A 9,777-nucleotide genomic window follows, 5' to 3' on the forward strand; every position below is an offset into this window, starting at 1 on the left:
ACTCACAATCATCGCTTAGCATCCTAAGTTTAAGTCTAGAAATTTCCTACAAATTCCTAGTTCGCTTAAACTAATGCTCTGATACCAACTGTGACATCCCCAATTTTACGGCCAGAAAAGACCGGTTTAATTTATGCTTTTAAAATGATTTCAGAGTAATCCTTTGATTTAAAGAGTTGCGGAATTTGTTCCCAAACAAAATATGATAAAATTTATCAAAACGTTTCTCAAAGAGAATGTATTTTCATTAAATAATAAAACCTCGGGATGTCATATTCCGATACAGACCAAAAGCATAAACAGTATAAAATAGACCTTTCAACAGTTATTTATAACTACTGATCTATATTCCAAAATCTCTCATCAAGTCCACCAACTTGTAATTTTGTATCATTACCTGTAATGCAAAGAAAACTCACCACTAGAAAAATACCCTTTAATGACGCGCGAACCATGACACGCGCTATTTTATGATACGCAAATGTGTGTGCCCTAAAAATAATGTTATCTCTCCAAAAATTAGAAGGATTTAGGGCACGTACTTTTGCGCGCCCTAAAATAAGTGCCACATTGAAAGAAAAAAAAAACATGGATGGCACATAACATAAAATGGGCGTCGTGTAACCATGTCGCTTTATATTTTCTTAATGAAACGCGGGGTCTCTTCTCTGGGGGGAAATGAAATTCTGAAAAGTTTGAAAGGCCCGCCGTGCTATTACCTTCTTTCCACCGTTCTTCTCTCTCTTACTCAAATACCCAAAAAAAACCCTAAGTCATCACCAAATCTCCGATCTCCCACCGGCAAAATGTCTCCACCTACTCTCTGCCCTCATACTATTTCTCTCAATTAAAAATGCAAAAACCCTCAATCAGATAACCATGGCTACTTCTCCCTTCCTTATCTTCTCAAAAACCCCAAATTTCGTTAGCTGTAAATCAATTGCGAATCCGACCTGAAGACCGGTACCATACTTCGAGCTCACTCTCCTTCCGGAAGATTCTACACCTCGCCATCGTCAAACTCGTTTGCTTCCTCCACCTCTGCCTTCTCGTCGAGCCTGTCGTCGTTCTTTCAGAGTCGATCTACATCACCTACAAGTGTCAACGTATACGGATCATCTCCATCGGCGTCGAATATACGATTTTCTCTCAATAATCGTCAAATTTCTCCGAGTTGTTCGATCTCTGTAATTCCGAGGAGTAATAATAGTAATCAAGCGTCAAAAAAGAAGTTGGATAAACCAAGGAGGATGTGTATGTGTTCTCCTACTTCGCATCCAGGTTCGTTTAGTGTTTGATTCTAGTGTAAAGATGATTTATCTTCTATCTTTTACAGGCTATATGATCCTCGTATACCTGAGTTAGAAAAATTTCTACACAAGGATTTGTTCTTCCCTTCTAACAAATTCTCTGATGCATTTCATGAAGATTATGTAGGCAAGCTGTTCGATGAAATGCCAGGAGACGAGTTTTGGTTTGAACTAAAAGCCATCAGATGGTATCTTGTTTCTGTTGACCCACCTTTGACCGTACTTCCATGGTTAGTGCCAGATAATACATGTACACACATAATACATGTACATAGATGGTATCTTGTTTGGTTTTCCCGTTGTTTTTTAGTTTGCAATTATACACAAATATAGCTATACATACATGCATATGTATATATACATATATAGATAGAAATACATGTATGTATGCATATAGATACATGTATGCATGTATCTATGTGTGCCTCCTTGTCATTTTTTGGCTATTTGAAGACTTGGCCTCATAGGTGACCTTAATTACACCCCTTTTTGTCTACTAGACATTCTTATATATAACATATTCTTTTCAATTCAGGTATGTGTCACACTTGCTAGGAATGTTGGAGAGATGCGAACAGAAACAAAGTTGCTTCCCCAATGTTGGGAGCAAGTGAGGATAAAAAGATTTCATTTTATTGTTTTATTGTTTTGTCATTTTCTTTATTTATTTATTTTTATTTAATTTTATTCAGATTAGTCACATGTATGAGGAAGGCAGGCTGCTTGTAGCTCAATCATGTGTGGAGCTTGTAGGATTTGTGGAACTGAAGCCACCTTCTCTTGGTAAGTGGAAAAGTTTTTTATGTGATTATATATGTTGCAGATCAACCGAGTTTAATTTATTCACTGTGAATCATTTCTGCATAGGGATATAAAGCCAGACAACTTCCTTATGGGTTTAGGGAGGCGTGCTAATCAGGTTTCATTCCATAATTTGTTCCATATGTCCATTGTACATTCTGTTTTTTATAGTTTTATACATAAAACATATATATAAACCTACACGTTACAGGTCTATGCTATTGATTTCGGGCTAGCCAAGAAATATAGAGACTCTTCAACTCATCGGCACATTCCATATAGGTGAGTGAATTTTTTTTAAACCTTTCATCAGCAATCTTTTATTCATAAAAAAGTGACCCCTAATCAATCTATATTTTATATCTTATAAATTGAAGAGAGAACAAGAATTTGACAGGGACAGCTAGATATGCAAGCATGAACCCAAGCCTGATGAAACATAAGAGGTCAGTTTAATGTGAACTTATTGTATGCAAGCATTAATCCATCTTCTGAGCAATATTGGACAAGAAATATACAGGATAATATAAGTGAACAGTTAACAAGTGGCATCATGCCTGAGCAGTTAAGTCTTTACTATCGTGATCCTCAAGGGGAGATTCAGGGACCATTTCTTGGGGTAGACATCATATCATGGTTTGATTAAGGATTTTTCGGGGCAGATTTGCCAGTTCGAGTGGAACCTTGATATCTCAAGTTGTCGTATATATGGCATTGCTCGTAGATCATAAGGCCACCATCATTGATAAGCATCCAGGCATATTGGTCAGCTTCCTTTGCCAAAACAAATAAATGAAGAAAAAGTGTTAACAGAAATCAATAGTGACAAGGATGTCATGTGGATGAGTTTCACCTCTCAACATTAGTAAACTTGCTATGAAAGGAAGAGAACCCTTTTTTCTTCCTTGCACCCCAAAGGCAAGCCAATCAATCCCATTTTTATTTACCATTTAGGATAGGGTATAAATATAATAAACAAAACAGATAAATGATTTTTTTTTCTGAAACACGGATGTATAGAACTTCTGAAAACGTGCAGTTGTTGGTAGAAGTAACATTGTTGGGTTACCAGTTTCAATACTTCTATTGAAGGAAGATGTAATAGTTACTGTTGTTTATCCGCGTACAGAGGATCTAGAAAGTATGATTCATGAGGCAGACATTTTTATTGCTGCTATTGGACAACCCATGATGGTAACCATAACCAGACTTATACAGTTTACATTTATACTTAATTCATTGCTTATAATGATTTTATTTATTTGGATTATAGGTTGGTTAGTTTACACTTTGGTTTGTTGAATTGTTTTATTATTATATAAAGGGTAGTTGGATAAAAAGTGGGGTTGTGGTTATTGATGTGGGGACGAATGTGGTCGATGATGCTACCAAAAAATCAGGATATAGGCTTGTGGGTGATTTTGGCTTAACCCATTAAGTGATTTTGCATAGATTAAGTAAATTTTCAAGTTTTTTCTTTTTTTCATATATTTATGACAGTTTCTTGATTTAATTTAATCAATACATTTTTGGTTTTATAGCTTGACGATGGGGACATTATCTGCTTCCAAAAACCTCTCAAGGGCGGAACTGTAAAAAACCGCTATCAAGATGTTCCATCTTTTCTGGAATATGTTCATAATCATCAGGTATACTGTGAAACTTAAATTTATATTTTTTTCACTTTTTCCCTTTTTATGTTTAGCATACGTATAATAAGTATACAACATATTCCGTGTATCTAGGTTGTACGCTTTCGTTCACTGGAGAAACCAAAAGAGGATGAGTTCTCATTGGAACTATAAGTTTCCTAAGAATAAGATCTTAATTTCACGGTGGTAAGTATTTTGTATTTTTTTTTATTCTTTTGTATGTTCCTATTAATTAATAATAGTATGATATGATATGATCTGATTAATAAGTAAGTTTCTACTTGTTTATCAATCAATCCAATCATCGCATATTCATACATAATTATAACTATGCTTATGTTTATTTTAATTTCAGGTTGCTGACTAAAATCCAGCTCAACGCCTTGGTGCCATAGGAGCTATACAGTTAACATTTTCTCTCTCCATTATATATATATATATATATATATATATATATATATATATAAAGAAAAGGAAAAGAGGTAGGAAGTTAATTGATAAATAATGTGTGTGACTTATTAATGATAAACAAACAGGTAAAGACGCACCATTTCTTTAAGAATATCCACTGGGACACAATTTGTCATCATAGAAGAAGACCCTGCTGTCTCACAAGGGTAATATTGTAATAGGGCTGACATTGTTCTTAAGATGCACATTAATGACATTGTTGGGAGTTTTTTGTTTGAAGGTCTTCAACCTTCACAGACAATGATTGGACACTTAGTAGAAATGGAGGTATTAGACCAAAGTACTTCAATTGCGATTTTTATACATACATGTTCCTATTCATTAAACCAAAGTATTTATGGTGTCAGGTTACTTCAGTAAAAACTTGTAGTTGGTATTGACCATTGACTATTGATTGACTTACTTTTTTCTGTTTGATGCAGAGTCAACTGGTAGGGAAATTGTTAATTTTTCAAAGTAAAACAAAGGGTTGATTGAACGAGAGAAAAGAAAACACCAACACTCCATGGCTAATAAGAATATAAAAATAAAGATATGAGGCAAAAAAGGTAAAACAAACTCGTATGTATGAATATGATTTGTATGGTAATTAAAATTATAGTGTATGTATGTTTTGGTTTGCATGTAGTCTTTGTTTGACAGCTTGTACAAACTTTGTAGCACCTGATCGTCCATGCCACTCTTGGTAAAACAAATTTATAGTGTACTTCTTCCATTCATGTTAGTAATTTCTCGTTATGATGTGTTGTTTCTTGTGCAATTTTATTTTTAGGAGGTATTTTACTTTATTAAATGTTTAAAGTTACAGGACATGAGTATGGGCACATCATAGAATATTTTAGGGCAACTGTTGGTTTTCCTCTTGGTGATCTGTCAATGAAGTGGCCAACATCATGTAAAAACATTTTAGGGGAAGATGTAGGTATATATTTTTTTAATGAATAATGTATGAATATGTATGAATATGAAATAAAGTTTGTTATTTGCATGACAATAAATTTTATGCAATGGATTGTATTTTTTGTATACGGTATTTTATTTTCTGTTATGAGACATTAAATGCAAATTTAATTTCAAAATTAGTAAATCTGTAAATAATATTTTTTTTAACATTTAAAATTATGATATGCAAAAATGTATGTCATCTTCATTCATGACATGGCCTTTCTTGACAGGGGATTCCTTGATACGCATTGCGTGTCATAAACACACGCGTCGTAAGGTTACGACGCGTAAATGCGTGTCGTCTTCCTTTATGACAGGGCCTTCCTTGATACGCATTGCGTGTCATAACCGCGCGTCGCAAATGCACGTCATAAATGCGCGTCGTCTATAGATGACGCGCAAAAGCGCGTCGTCTCTCTTTATGATAGGGCCTTTCTTGACGCGCATTTGCACGTCGTCTGAGCGTTTTACGACGCGCATTGAGCGTCGTAAAAGGCTGTTTTTCTAGTAGTGACTGAGTGGGTCTGGCTTGGGAGCCTGGTGAGCATAAAGGGTTTTCAACCCACAATAAATAATTAATTTAATTTCATCAACCAATAATAACCCAATTACCCATTCCCGTTATTCTCACCTTACGTCCCTAAGACAACTAACACAAGGGACCTAGTCTAAGAATATTTCATCGGGGCGACAACACATGCTTTGGGGGTTCCTCAGCAATATAAGTCAAATAAGGCAACCATGAGGGGGATGGAATATAGCGAATGAACACCCAAGTTTATTAACACCTACAGGTTATGAGCCTGTTAGCGTTCCACTGGTCTGTCTAGAAAAGTCTGTGGTCGTCATCTAAATTCCGCTAGATGACTCGATTACAATGACATCGATGCCTCTCATCCTTTTATCACAAGACAACTATCTACCCATGTTCTACCCAATATTTTATTATATAAAATATACATTTTTAGACATAGTTTAAAACCTGTATAGTATGTTCATTCAAAACACATTCCAGATAAAAGATGAGGCACATAAACATAACACATATTTCATAGAGAATAAATCATATCTATGAGATTAGAAGATAACATCGATACACTCACATAACACATATACTTAGTACGTTAAATCGATACTTGTATAAAATCGTGCATTTGAAAGATATTAGGTACCCCCTTCAAATCAACACCATTATATATATATATATATATATATATATATATATATATATATATATATATATATATATATATATATATATATATATATATATATAACACATAACACATATTTCATAGTAAATACTTCGTATTTATGTATTAGAAGAAAGTAACTACACACTCACACCAAACATATACTTAATACATTCAAACAATACTTGTATTAAAATCGTGTTTATGAAAGGGACTATACACTCACTTGATCAGAAGATGATCAGACAACACTACGGCTTGTAAACGTAGTATTCTTCGGTAGATCTGGAAGATATTCACAAAAACCGGGCTCCTCGCGGGCAGAGCTTCGGCTCGGGAATTTCACTTCTCGGGATCTTCGGGGCCTCGGGACTTGCTTCGGGGCTCGAGAATGATACCCGGGCTTCGGGATAATTCTTACACGAAAAACGATGTAAAATCGCGAGAGAAAGAAGAGAAGTGAGCAAATGAATCGGCTGCACTCGACTCCCTTTTATAGGGTTTGGAACTTCGAATTACGCTGGGCGTAACCTGGATAAGCCCGGTGACTCCCCCCTTGGATAATATCGAAAATCTATAATTAAATTTAATATCGAAAATATTTAATAAACTTCTACGAACTCCGTTTTCGACGTTCTTTATATCCACGCGTAGGTGAGACTACGCTCTACAACTTTCGTTTAAACTCCATTGGCAAATTTTGACTTTATTTTTATTATATTATTTTAGTAGGTCGGGACAGGAAAACTCCGTTATAAATTCATAACTTCTTCATCTGACGTCCGTTTTCGCCTATCTTTTTATCGTTTCACTACAATTAACGAGATCTTCGATTCTCGTTTAGGTTGTTTTGGCTAAAAACCGCTCGATCTCAAATCGAGTATTCGGGCTGCATACCGCTAAGTCGAAACTTAGAAAAATCATAACTTCCTCATACGAAGTCAGATTTGGGCGTTCTTTTTATACACGCTCACGGTTTAACATATTCTACGACTTTCATTTAGATTCCTAAGGCTAAATATCGCTCTAACGTAAATTCACTTTTTACGTCGCGCTGTGTCGTGCCGGTTCTGTTGCGAAACTTCGACAGGTCATAACTTCTTCGTTATAACTCGGATTTCGGCGTTCGTTATATGTACGGAATCCTTGTAACATATACTACAACTTAGTTAAGATTATTCGTTATAAATAATCTTCTATCAAAAAGTCATTTTTTGATGCTTATCGTCTCTAAATTGACTAGCCCTGATCTACGGGCGTTACAGATGGTTTCTAGAGAGAGATAACAAATCCAGGACGATTTTTAGAGAGATAAAGTAGATCTGAACATGAAAATTTGAATAAACATGAATTTTTTCTTCTAATTCTCTTCCAGAACACGATTCAATAACAAATCAGATGAAATAATGAGTAGAAGATAATAGATCTGAAAAAGATTTTGCAATAAAACGAGGTATAAACTTTTTCTTTTCAGAAAACTTACACAACTTGAAGAACAATGTGAGATTCATGATAAAATATCTCCATAAACAATATCGATTCTTGCAATAATCAGTAAGATCTACAAGAACCCGCTCTGATACCACTTGTTGAGAATAAATCTAAAATGGCGAATATGGAATATCAATAGCAATCTAAAATCAATCACCTTCATATTCAAGTAGTCTGATAAAGGTTTTTGTGTATATTAATTATGATATGAATGTACAGAGAAAAACCTAATCTGGTAAAATGCTACTCTCAAAATCTAACCTAATGATTATTTATAGGGAACATAAAATATCTACCATAAATATAAAACCAATGCCTTAATAAAAAATCAATGCCTTAGAAGAGCTCGATTAAGAACTTATACTATAAAGGCACTGTACGGAATCATAAAATGATTAACCCTAAAAAAGCTTCCCTAAATAACCAAAGATCCCAAATCAATTTCAATATCTCAAATACCCAACAACACCAAATACTCCAAATGGCCTGGAGATTCATAAAGTTGCAAACTTTCTGAAATCTCACCACTCAAACCCATTAAGACATGAAGAAAATAGACAAAATTTAAGATCTAGCAACTTAGCAAGGAAGAGGTTAGGTCTTGGACACTCACCAAAGTCTAGAAGATGTGATAAATGATGTAGATAATGCTTGCAATGAAGATTACCACACCAAAGGCTTCTTTTTCCTTCAAAGATCACCAAAACACCAAAATGAGTTCATAAATGCAATGAAGGCTAGGGTTAGGGTTTCTAAGCTTGAGAGGGTGATGGAGGCTAAAAGACCACGAAACCCTAGCCTTAATGTTTGTTAAATAAAGTCTAAAGCCCAAGAATTAGGGTTTTCTCCCAAAAACATTTGCCGCGTCATGGCACCTAAGGCCACGTTGTGGCGGGTCATTTAAATCTGCAATCAAAACACTACTACCATGCCGTGGTAAAGCTCCATTATGTCGTGGCCCCAAAATAAAAGTTGAACATTTATAAACGGATGTAAACGGGTGTTACACAATCACATTAAATTCCAGAAAAAAAAAGGGAACACAAAGTGACCAAGAAAAACCCCCTTCAAAAGATCTAATGGAATTAAGCAAAAATATATAATATTAAATCTCTGAAAATTGAAACAAGCGTAAACCCTCATTCTCTTCCTAAACATTTTTTCATGAAAAATACAAAAGTTGGATACAAAGTAATCAAAATTCCATGAAACCCAAGACAAAAACAGAGTAAATATACATATCCAATTAAACAATTAAGAAAAGGATTAGAAGCAAATATTAGAACAATGAAATTGTTGAACCTTGGAAGATCTTTACCTTTGGTGAGAACCCTAGCAACAGTGGTAGCAATTCAAAAACTATAGAAGAACAACCGGGCATCTCATAGACAAGTACTGAAAGGCGGTAGGGGAGGTGAACTTGTGAAGATGTTGTCGATTGAAATTCTTGGTCGACGTTGTAGAGGAAGGCGATGGAGGGCATGGGATATGAAGACGAAGGAGGAAGTGGCCGGAGGCTGAAGCAGATCGAGAGGGAAAGGATGCAGTAAAGCCCTGTCCAAGGAGACATAAGGAGAAGAGTAGAAGTGAAATGACGTTTCTTTCCTCAATTAGCATTTTTTTTAGAATGACTCGGTGAGAGCAAGGTGGGCCGAGTAAGAGCTTAAAGGGGTGTTATCAAACGCTCTGACTCGGACCGAGTCAGAGATGACCTCTTATCAGACCTATTAAGAGAGCTCTCACACAAGGCCTAACTCTGAGTGGGTTGATAAGGAATGATGATGTTTCTTTTGTATGTTAAGCTTTAGTTGTAGGTATTATCATTTTTCTTTTGTCTTCACTAGTTGTATAGATTAGAGTTTTAAGACATGTCCCTTAACTTTACTTTTTTGTTTTTCATAAGTGTTTTCTTAT

The 9,777-nt window shown here is 35.1% G+C and overlaps 1 long non-coding RNA gene across 3 annotated transcripts; it reads left to right on the forward strand.

Moving 5' to 3' along the window:
• The first annotated feature begins 731 nt into the window (after positions 1 to 731).
• LOC111918529 (uncharacterized) lies at positions 732 to 5,172 on the forward strand. Of its 3 annotated transcripts, none has more exons than XR_002859267.3 (12): positions 732 to 1,281; positions 1,429 to 1,540; positions 1,846 to 1,920; positions 2,003 to 2,229; positions 2,323 to 2,393; positions 2,489 to 2,557; positions 2,632 to 3,305; positions 3,653 to 3,760; positions 3,857 to 3,949; positions 4,119 to 4,501; positions 4,657 to 4,782; positions 4,863 to 5,172. It is a non-coding gene; the product is annotated as an uncharacterized LOC111918529 (long non-coding RNA). The 3 variants fall into 3 exon arrangements; XR_008225540.1 differs by having other exon boundaries at positions 2,003 to 2,093; positions 2,178 to 2,229; positions 2,489 to 3,305; XR_008225539.1 differs by having other exon boundaries at positions 2,489 to 3,305.
• Positions 5,173 to 9,777: the final 4,605 nt, after the last annotated feature.

The sequence above is a fragment of the Lactuca sativa genome, chromosome 8 (assembly GCF_002870075.4).
Source record: "Lactuca sativa cultivar Salinas chromosome 8, Lsat_Salinas_v11, whole genome shotgun sequence".
NCBI lineage: Eukaryota > Viridiplantae > Streptophyta > Magnoliopsida > Asterales > Asteraceae > Lactuca > Lactuca sativa.